Source organism: Trachypithecus francoisi, unplaced genomic scaffold (assembly GCF_009764315.1).
Source record: "Trachypithecus francoisi isolate TF-2019V2 unplaced genomic scaffold, Tfra_2.0 Lachesis_group2, whole genome shotgun sequence".
NCBI classification, from domain to species: Eukaryota; Metazoa; Chordata; class Mammalia; order Primates; family Cercopithecidae; genus Trachypithecus; species Trachypithecus francoisi.
The window spans coordinates 165,447,093-165,456,405 of record NW_022681465.1 but is presented as its reverse complement, the minus strand read 5'-3'; positions in this window follow the sequence as shown (position 1 = coordinate 165,456,405).

Sequence of the window (9,313 nt, the reverse complement as noted above, 5' to 3'; positions counted from 1 at the left end):
CCAGTGAAATCTAGCCCAGATCCCCACTCTATAAAGCAGAGAGAAACTGGCTGAATGGGGCTGAGGCACCAGAGCCAAGGTTATTGGTCTCTTTCCCATGGCCTGTCCCCATAGCAACTGCAGGATTCCAAGAAGGACTTTTGGAGAAGTGCTGATGGCAGATAGTATGGCAAACTTACCCTGACTTTTGGTCCCCTTCCCCAGTCACTCGTGCAAACGCTGAATAAGTGAGATAATGGTTGGTGAGTCTGAGGGAAAAAAACCAAACAAAACAAAAGAGGGAACACGGGGTCTACAGAAGGTGCGGGTGGAGAACAGGACACCACAGCCAGGGGACGGTATGGGCAGAGAGCAGCGTCCTCGTCTCCCTCCTGTGAAATGCTTCTCCGTGGAGGCATCACACCCCAGAAAACAACAGATAGCAACAGCAGCCCAGTGGCTCCCGGGCAGCGGGGTAAGATTAGGGTTGCATTCCACGCACACTCGGGTAGGTGCATACAAAATATGTGCAGGCAGATCTGCCAGCCTCACGGAATTTCCTCTTCCCCAGCCTTCTCGTCTTCGAAGGCGAGCTGACTGCGATTCTGGGAGATGGAACTTCCGCCAGGATGGAGGTATGTCGAGGTTCCCTGAGGGCAGGGTCACATGCTAACCTGTGGCAAATGGGGAGTGGCTGAGTTCAAACGGCAACACCAGAGGATCTCCCACCCTCGGTGTGTGCCCCGCCCTCCCTGCTGATCCATCAGGGATTCAGCTCTTCTCACCGTGAATACTCATCACTAGCCAAGGTAGTCAAAATCCCCAGGAGAATATGAGATCACAGGCAAAATATGAGACATGAAAAAAGGTGGTAGTGGGCGGGGCGCGGTGGCTCACGCTTGTAATCCCAGCAATTTGGGAGACCAAGACGGGAGGATCACTTGAAGTCAAGGGTTCGAGACCAGCCTGGCTAACGTGGTGAAACCCCGTCTCTACTAAAAATACAAAAATCAGCAGGGTGTGGTGGCGGCTGCCTGTGATCCCAGCTACTTGGGAGGCTGAGGCAGAAGAATCACTGGAATCCGGGAGGCGGAGGTTGCAGTGAGCCGATTGTACCATTGCACTCCAGCCTGGGAAACAGACTGAGACTCTTTTTTTTTTTTTTTTTTTTTTGAGACGGAGTCTCGCTCTGCCGCCCAGGCTGAAGTGCTGTGGCCAGATCTCAGCTCACTGCAAGCTCCGCCTCCTGGGTTCACGCCATTTTCCTGCCTCAGCATCCCGAGTAGCTGGGACTACAGGCGCCCGCCACCGCGCCCGGCTAGTTTTTTGTATTGTTTAGTAGAGACGGGGTTTCACCATATTAGCCAGGATGGTCTTGATCTCCTGACCTCGTGATCCGCCCGTCTCGGCCTCCCAAAGTGCTGGGATTACAGGCTTGAGCCACCGCGCCCGGCCCAGACTGAGACTCTATCTCAGAAAAAAGAAAAAAAGAAAGAAAAAAGGTGGTAGAATTAATACCAACATGATAGTAAAATAAATGTAAGTGGATTAAACTCATCAATCCCAAGACAAATATTTGCCAATTACATTTTAAAAATAATATTTAACAGTATGTTGTCTATAGGAGATTTAAGAGGTTATAGAAATGTTTATTAATTTTTTTCCTAGTATTCCTTTATCTTTTTTTATTTTTTATTTTTCCATAGGTTCTTAGGGTACAGGCAGTATTTGGTTACATGAGTAAGTTCTTTAGTGGTGATTTGTATGATTTTGGTGCACCCATTGCCCAAGCAGTGTATTTGCAGTCTTTTATTCCTTGCCCCCTCACCCTTCCCTGCAAATCCCCAAAGTCCATTGTATCATTCTTACACCTTTGAGTCTTCACAGCTTAGCTCTTACATATTAGTGAGAACATACGATGCTTGGTTTTCTATTCTTGAGTTAGAAAGGTTATAGAAATATTTAATATTAATGTCAGACAAAACAGAATTTTAAAACATCGAAGTGGACAAGCAGAATATTAGGATATTATATTTTGGTAAGAGGAACAATATGTCAAGAAGATATAATAATAAAGATAAACATATCAATATAGCTTCAAATACATAAAGTAGCTACTAACAGGACTAAAGGGAGAAATAAATAAATCAGCAATTGTAATTAGAAAATGTTATATGCGCCTTTTAGAGTTTGACAGATAAAGCATGAAAAAAGTGAACATGTATACTACCCAATAAACTGTAGTTTATTTATAGACACATATATCTAGCATATATAGTATATATGCATATATATTTGCAACAATCAATCCTGTATTAAGCCACAAAAATGCCATACTTTCAAAGAATCTACATCACAGAGATCATAGTTCTTTGATCATAGTGTAATAATTAAAATAATTAAAGCATGAAAGAATAACATCCTCCCTTCTGTTCATTTGCTGGAAGCCAAAAAACTCGCTACTAAACAATTCTTGGGTTAAAGAAGGAAGAAAGAGAAACTTAAAAAACATACTTTGAACTAAAATTTAAACAATGAAAACTTTAAAAAATTGTGTGAGATAAAGTAGTACTTAGAAGAAAATTTATAGCTTTAAATCACTCATCCAAAGGTTAAAAAAAGAAAGACTGAAACAAGAGTGAATTAAAAGAAGAAAGGAGGAAAACATAAAGATAAAGCTAAAATCAATGAGATAGAGGACAAAAGAGGGTGAGAGAAAGAGAAGATTAAGAAAGTTCTAAATTTACTCTTCAAAAAGATTAGTGGATACACCATTAATCCTCCCCTCCTAGACAAAAAGTAAAAGAGAGGATGGAAATAAAACATCAAATGAAGAAGACGATAACTGCAGGCTGAATGAAGGTGAGGAACACCCACTGGGTGCTCCAGAGTTGGACTGGGATGAGGAGGGTGTCCTCATAGTGGGTTGGGGGTAGCCTGGTCAGGGTGTCAGAGCTCATGGTGAGGAGGCCTTCTGTGCTGGGGAGGGGATGGCTATGAAGCCGGGCGATGGCTTACACACAGAGGAATTGATTAAATAGGCAAGTAAATCAAAGACAATGAAAGTCAAGTTTTCTCACTGTTAGGAAAAGGGGATAGAAATACGGAAATGGCAAAAAAATTCACTTTTGTGGTATTGAATTGGAATTGGGGGTGTCACTGTGAACTCTTGGTTTTCCATATATGAATATAGATAGATGTAGAAAATTTTATTAAGATTTATCCAGGAATGAAAGGATGGTGCAACGTTAACGTATCATACTACTCTGGCAAATGAAAAGTAGAGAGTCACACAACTTTCTCAATGTTTTGTGAATTATACGTAATTGATTATAATTATACAGTTTTATAAATAGCTATTGATTATACATAATAATTATTATTGAATGTTCTTGAAAAGAATTTTTAAAACACAGAGTATTAGAATACAAAGGAAATAGAATATAGGAAAAACGTAAAAAAAAATCACACTGGCAGAGAAACAGAACACACCCTTTAAGACTGGAAAACCAGCAAATACAACTGCTAACTAGACAGCAATGGGAGAGCTGTGGAGAGCCTGGTCGCTATGTTAACACAGGAGAGAGCAGACCTAGCTGGGTGTAAACAAGCTGTCAGGATCAACAAACTGTGAGACTCCTGCAGAGTTCAACAAAGATACAGCATAACTAGTGTACGTCTACAATGGCACTAACTAACTAGAAAATGTAATGGAAGATAGATATTATTTATTTATTTATTTAGAGACGGAGTCTCGCTTTGTTGCCAGGCTGGAGAGCAGTGGTGTGATCTCAGCTCACTGCAACCTCCACCTCCCGGTTCAAGCAATTCTTCTGCCTCAGCCTCCCAAGTAGCTGGGACTACAGGCACATGCCAAAACACCCGACTAATTTTTGTATTTTTAGTAGAGATGAGGTTTCATCATATTGGCCATGCTGGTCTGGAACTCCTGACCTCATGGTCCGCCCGCCTTGGCCTCACAAAGTGCTGGGATTACAGGTGTGAGCCACCGCACCCGGCCAATATCATTTATAATAGCAGCACCAACTATAAAATTTGGGAATCAAGTTAACAAAGAACACACAAGAATTTTATTGGAAAAGATTAAAACGCTATTACAGGACACAGAAAGCAGCTGAATATGTGGTGATATGCTATGATCATTATATGGGATTACTAAAAATTGTAAAGATGTCAATTTTAATGAAATGAATTATAAATTCACTACAATGCCAATAAAAATTCCATTAAGACCTTTTCAACTACTTAACAATTCTAAAATTTATACACAAGAATAAAAAGCTTTATCATAAATAACTAAGTCAATCCTGAAAAAAAGAAGAGTGAAGTTGTAACGGGGTTGGGGAGGAGTTGGTCACTCCACGAGGTACTGAGACATGCTGTAAAGCCACAGTAAAGGCCGGGCACAGTGGCTCACACCTGTAATCCCAGCAATTTGGGAGGCTGAGGCGGGTGGATCACCTGAGGTTGGGAGTTCGAGACCAGTCTGGCCAACATAGGGAAACCCCATCTCTACTAAAAATACAAAAATTAGCTGGGTGTGGTGGTGGATGCCTGTAGTCCCAGCTACTCCGGAGGCTGAGGCAGGAGAATTGCTTGAATCCGGGAGGCACAGGCTGCAGTGAGCCAAGATCACACCACTGCACTCCAGCCTGGGCAAGAGAGAGCGAGACTCTGTCTCAGGAAAAAAAAAAAAAAAAAAAAAAACCACAGTAAGATAAATGGTGAGATAATGCAGGAACAGACAAAAAAGACTGAAGCCATAACTGAGTGCTCAAAAAGAGACCCATGTTTATATGGAACTGGATATATGATACAGGTGACACTACAAATGAATGAGCCAAGGGTAGATTGTTTAGTGGATGATAATGAAAAAACTGCCTGCTTTAGGGAGATAACAATAGATCCCTATCTTATACCATATACAAAGGTGAACTCCAGACAGATTAGAGGCCTACGGGTGAAAGATAAGACTAAAGCTAAAGGAAGAAAATATGAGAGAATAACTTTGTGCTTCAGGAATGAGAAAAGACTTCTTAAATTTAAATAAGACTACCCATAGTACAAACTACATAGCAAAACTCACAATTGACTATGTCAAAATTAAGGATTTCTGTTCAACAAAGAATACCATAGACAAAATTAAGATAGGGTTGAACAAATGAGAGATGACTTTGTCTGACATCAAACTGACTAGGGAGACTAAAAAGGAAAAGATAGGGAACCCAACAGGAAAAAAAATCAGAAATGTAAATTTGAACAAATAAGCAATATAACAATAAAACACAGATTTATACTATCAGATTGGCGACAATGAACAAATAATAGCTTGTGTTGCAAAGGATATGGAGACATGGGAAAACTCAGCTACTACTGCAGGGAGGGGTGTCTAAAGTGAAATTCTCCTGGAGAACAATACCAAAATAGTGAAGTTAAGTATGTCTGCGTCCAATAACCCAGCACTCCCACTGATGGATACTGATGCACTGAAACTCTCTGACAGGCTCATACGCGGATGAGTATGAGGATGTTCATCACAGCACTGTTGGCTCGGTCAGGGAGCTGGAGGTAACATTAAGGGAATGGAAAAGTAAAATGGAATCCCAAGCAGCCATTAGCAATGAGGTAGTACACGCAGCAACATGGAGGCATCTTAGAAACAGTGTTCAGTGAAAAAAAATAGTTGTAATATCGTTGATGTAAATTAAGACATATACTCACAAAACAATATGTTTTGCAAAGATGCATACATATTCAATTTATAATATCAAACATATTAGAGAGTGGGTGCCTAATGGAGGAAGGAAGGAGACAGGAGTGGAGATTAGAAGTGAAGGAGAAAAATTTTAAAACTAGTGGCTGAGTCCATGCTCTGATTGCATGGGTCTGAATCCCAGCTGTGCCTCTTACTAGCTCTGTTACCTTGGGCAATTAACAACCTCTTTAGTTAACTGTCCCCGTCCCTAAAATGGGCTGGTAACTGACAGACAAAGACGGGCTCCAAAAAATTCTGTCCCGCCCTGTTTGCATGTAGCTCCTCCCACAAGAGGCGGGCCTGTGACTGCTTTGACCAATAGGATACAGAGTAAGTGCTGCCCTGGGACTGCCTAGTCCCGTGTTTAAGCAGGAGCCCTGGGCCGCCACAGCCGTTTCAAGGGATCCTAGGAACAGATGCCACGTGGAGAGGCCACGTGGAGCAGCACTGTGCCATTGGACTGTGTAAGACACCTGGCAGAGGCACTGCCCAGCTGTGGCCAGATCAACCCGTGGAATAATGAGATACAATAAAGTGGTTGTTTTGGACCACTAAGTTCTGTTACGTGGCACTAGATAAGGTTATGAGGATTAAATAAGGTAATTTTATTTTTTTCTCTTTTGACACAGGGTCTCGCTCTGTCGACCAGGCAGGAAGTTCAGTGGCGCGATCTCGGCTCATGCAGCCTCGACCTCCAGGGCTGAAGTGATCCTCCCACCTCAGCCTCTTGAGTAGCTGGGACCATAGGTGCGTACTGACACACCTGGCTAATATTTGTATTTTGTGGAGAGCCAGGGTCTCACCATGTTGCCCAGGATGGCCTTGAACTCCTGGGGTCAAGCCTTCTGCCTACCTCAGGCTTCCAAAGTGCTGGGACTACAGGCGTGAGTCACCGCGCCTGGCCAAGAGGTAATTTTTAAAGTGTTGGATAGGGCTGGGCTCGTTGGCTTGCGCCTGTAATCCCAGCACTTTGGGAGGCCAAGGCGGGTGGTTCACGAGGTCAGGAGTTCGAGATCAGCCTGACCAACATGGTGAAACCCTGCCTCGACTAAAAAAAAAAAAAAAAAAAATACAAAACTTAGCCAGGTACGATGGTCGCGCGCCTGTAATCCCAGCTACTCAGGAGGCTAAGGAAGGAGTCTTGGGCCCCCACAGCCGTTTCAAAGGGCCCTAGAAACAGATGCCACGGACCGAACCCCGGAGGTGGAGGTTGCAGTGAGCCAAGATCCCCCTACTGCACTCCAGCCTGGACGACAGAGCAAGATTGGGTCTATAAAAAAAAAAAAAAAAAAAAAAAAAAAATCAAAGTGCTGGATAGTGCATGGCTCATGGGAAGGGCCTGGCACTATATACGTATTTGTGGAATAAAAAACAAGGACCTAATGGTCACAGAAATAGTGTCATGACCAAGAATGTAAGATTAACTTAATTCTTTGCACATGATGTTCACAGATAAGCTAAAACCTCTGATAAAGACTCATATATTCATTTCCTTGATGGGAAAACTATGGCCCTGACTGATAGATGAAAAGTGTATTCCAAAAAAGAGAGTGTCTCATAACGAAGCAGGGCTCCCTGAGCCAACTCTCCTTATGTTGTCTTTGTGCAGATAATTCAGAGCCTCAAGAAAGCACTGGATGTATGAGCTCAGTGACTCACGAATGTCTCATTTCTGGGAACACAGACAACTGATGGGCTATATTCGTTTTCCTCTGTAGCACTAGACCCAGAACCAGCACATTTTTATCTGTAATGAATTCTCAATTAACCCTAGGTCTGGGTATCAGGAAATACAAGGACAACAAAAATCTACCCATAATTCAAAGATCTCATCGAATCAGTAATTTCAACCTCCAGAAAGTTATCTTAATAGTTCTTTTTATTCCCAAGCACAGTGCACAGTAAGTATCTGTTGATTATTTTACATTAATCCCACTTCCTATTGAATAAGAGTTAAAACAATTTGTTTATGGTCTTTCAAATTGATTATTGAAATTGTTCTTTGAAATCCTGGCTAGGGCACAATAACCTAGACGGTAGCAACAGTGAGTGGAAGGATAGAAAGGGAATGGCACCACTGTTCATTATGAAGGGGGAGCTAAGCCTTGTGAATCTTACAAGGACTATATGAGGTAGATACTATCCCCATTTTACAGAAGCAAAAATTGAGGCTAAGATAGATGGGGTCACTTGTACACAATCTGCAGCTGGGACACTGTGGAGCCAGGATTCAAACTCATGTAGTCTTGGCTGTGCATGGTGACTCATGCCTGTAATCCCAGCACTTTGGGAAGCTGAGGCAGATGGATTGCTTGAGGTCAGGAGTTTGAGACCAGCCTGACCAACATGGTGATACCCTGTCTCTAGTAAAAATACAAAAATTAGCCAGGCGTGTTGGTGGGCACTTGTAATCCCAGCTACTTGGGAGGTGGAGGTGGGAGAATATCTTGAACCCGGGAGGCAGAGGTTGCAGTGAGCCGAGATTGTGCCCCTGCACTTCAGCCTGGGTGACAGAGTGAGACCCTGTCTCAAAAAAAAGCCTCACAAAAAACCTTCCATGTAGCCTTACTCCCTAGCTGGTTCTCTTCTACTCTATCGTGTTGGGAAGAGGAGCCAGGATCACCCCAGAATGACTGAAATAGCAAGAGGAAGGCAAAATGTCCTAAAGCCAATTCCTAGACACTGAGACTTTTGTGAAACAAACAAACAAACAAAAAGAAACAAAAACAAAACAAACAAACAAAAAAATGTATCATCTGAAGGCAGCAATAAAAAAAGAAAAATCCCAGCACTTTGGGAGGCCGAGGCTGGCGGATCATGAGGTCAGGAGTCCGAGATCAGCCTGACTAACATGGTGAAACCCTGTCTCTACTAAAAAAATACAAAAATTAGCTGGGTGTGGTGGCACACACCTGTAATCCCAGCTATTTGGGAGGCTGGGGCAGGAGAATCCTTTGAACCCAGGACCCGGAGGTTGCAGTGAGCCGAGATATCGTGCCATTGCACTCCAGCCTGGGCGACAGAGCGAGGCTTTGTCTCAAAAATAAACAAACAAAAAAAGAAAATAACAAAATCGGTGGATCGTAGCCCATGTATTTTTGCAGAACCGACACATTTTGAGAGAGTTAGCAGTTGTCCAGATATCACAAGCCATAGGACCAACTTCTCATGACTCCAACCTCAGCAGCACCAGGCTTCACGTGGTCTGTCTGCAGAAAGCAGGTCCTCATATGCTTGGCTGGGAAGAATGATGTCAAACCAAGTCCATCATGGTCCCTAACTTCTTGTCCTAAAATAAGCCTGAACCTTGTCCCCATGTACTGGCTCAACTTCCATTCTACTTCAGGCATCAGAATCACAACTCTACATTTCTCTTCTAGCACTAGGGACTACAAGTTGTGTTGCAGACCTTCAGGAAGCTTCTAGAACACTCTGGATTGAAGTGGAAAGGAAGCATTTCCTGATTTCATTTCCCAGCTGTCTTTCCTTCTCAGGTTCTTTGGGCCATGGGGCATTTCTTAGTGTGGGCAGCTCCATAAGCTGTGTGGAGTGTCAGCC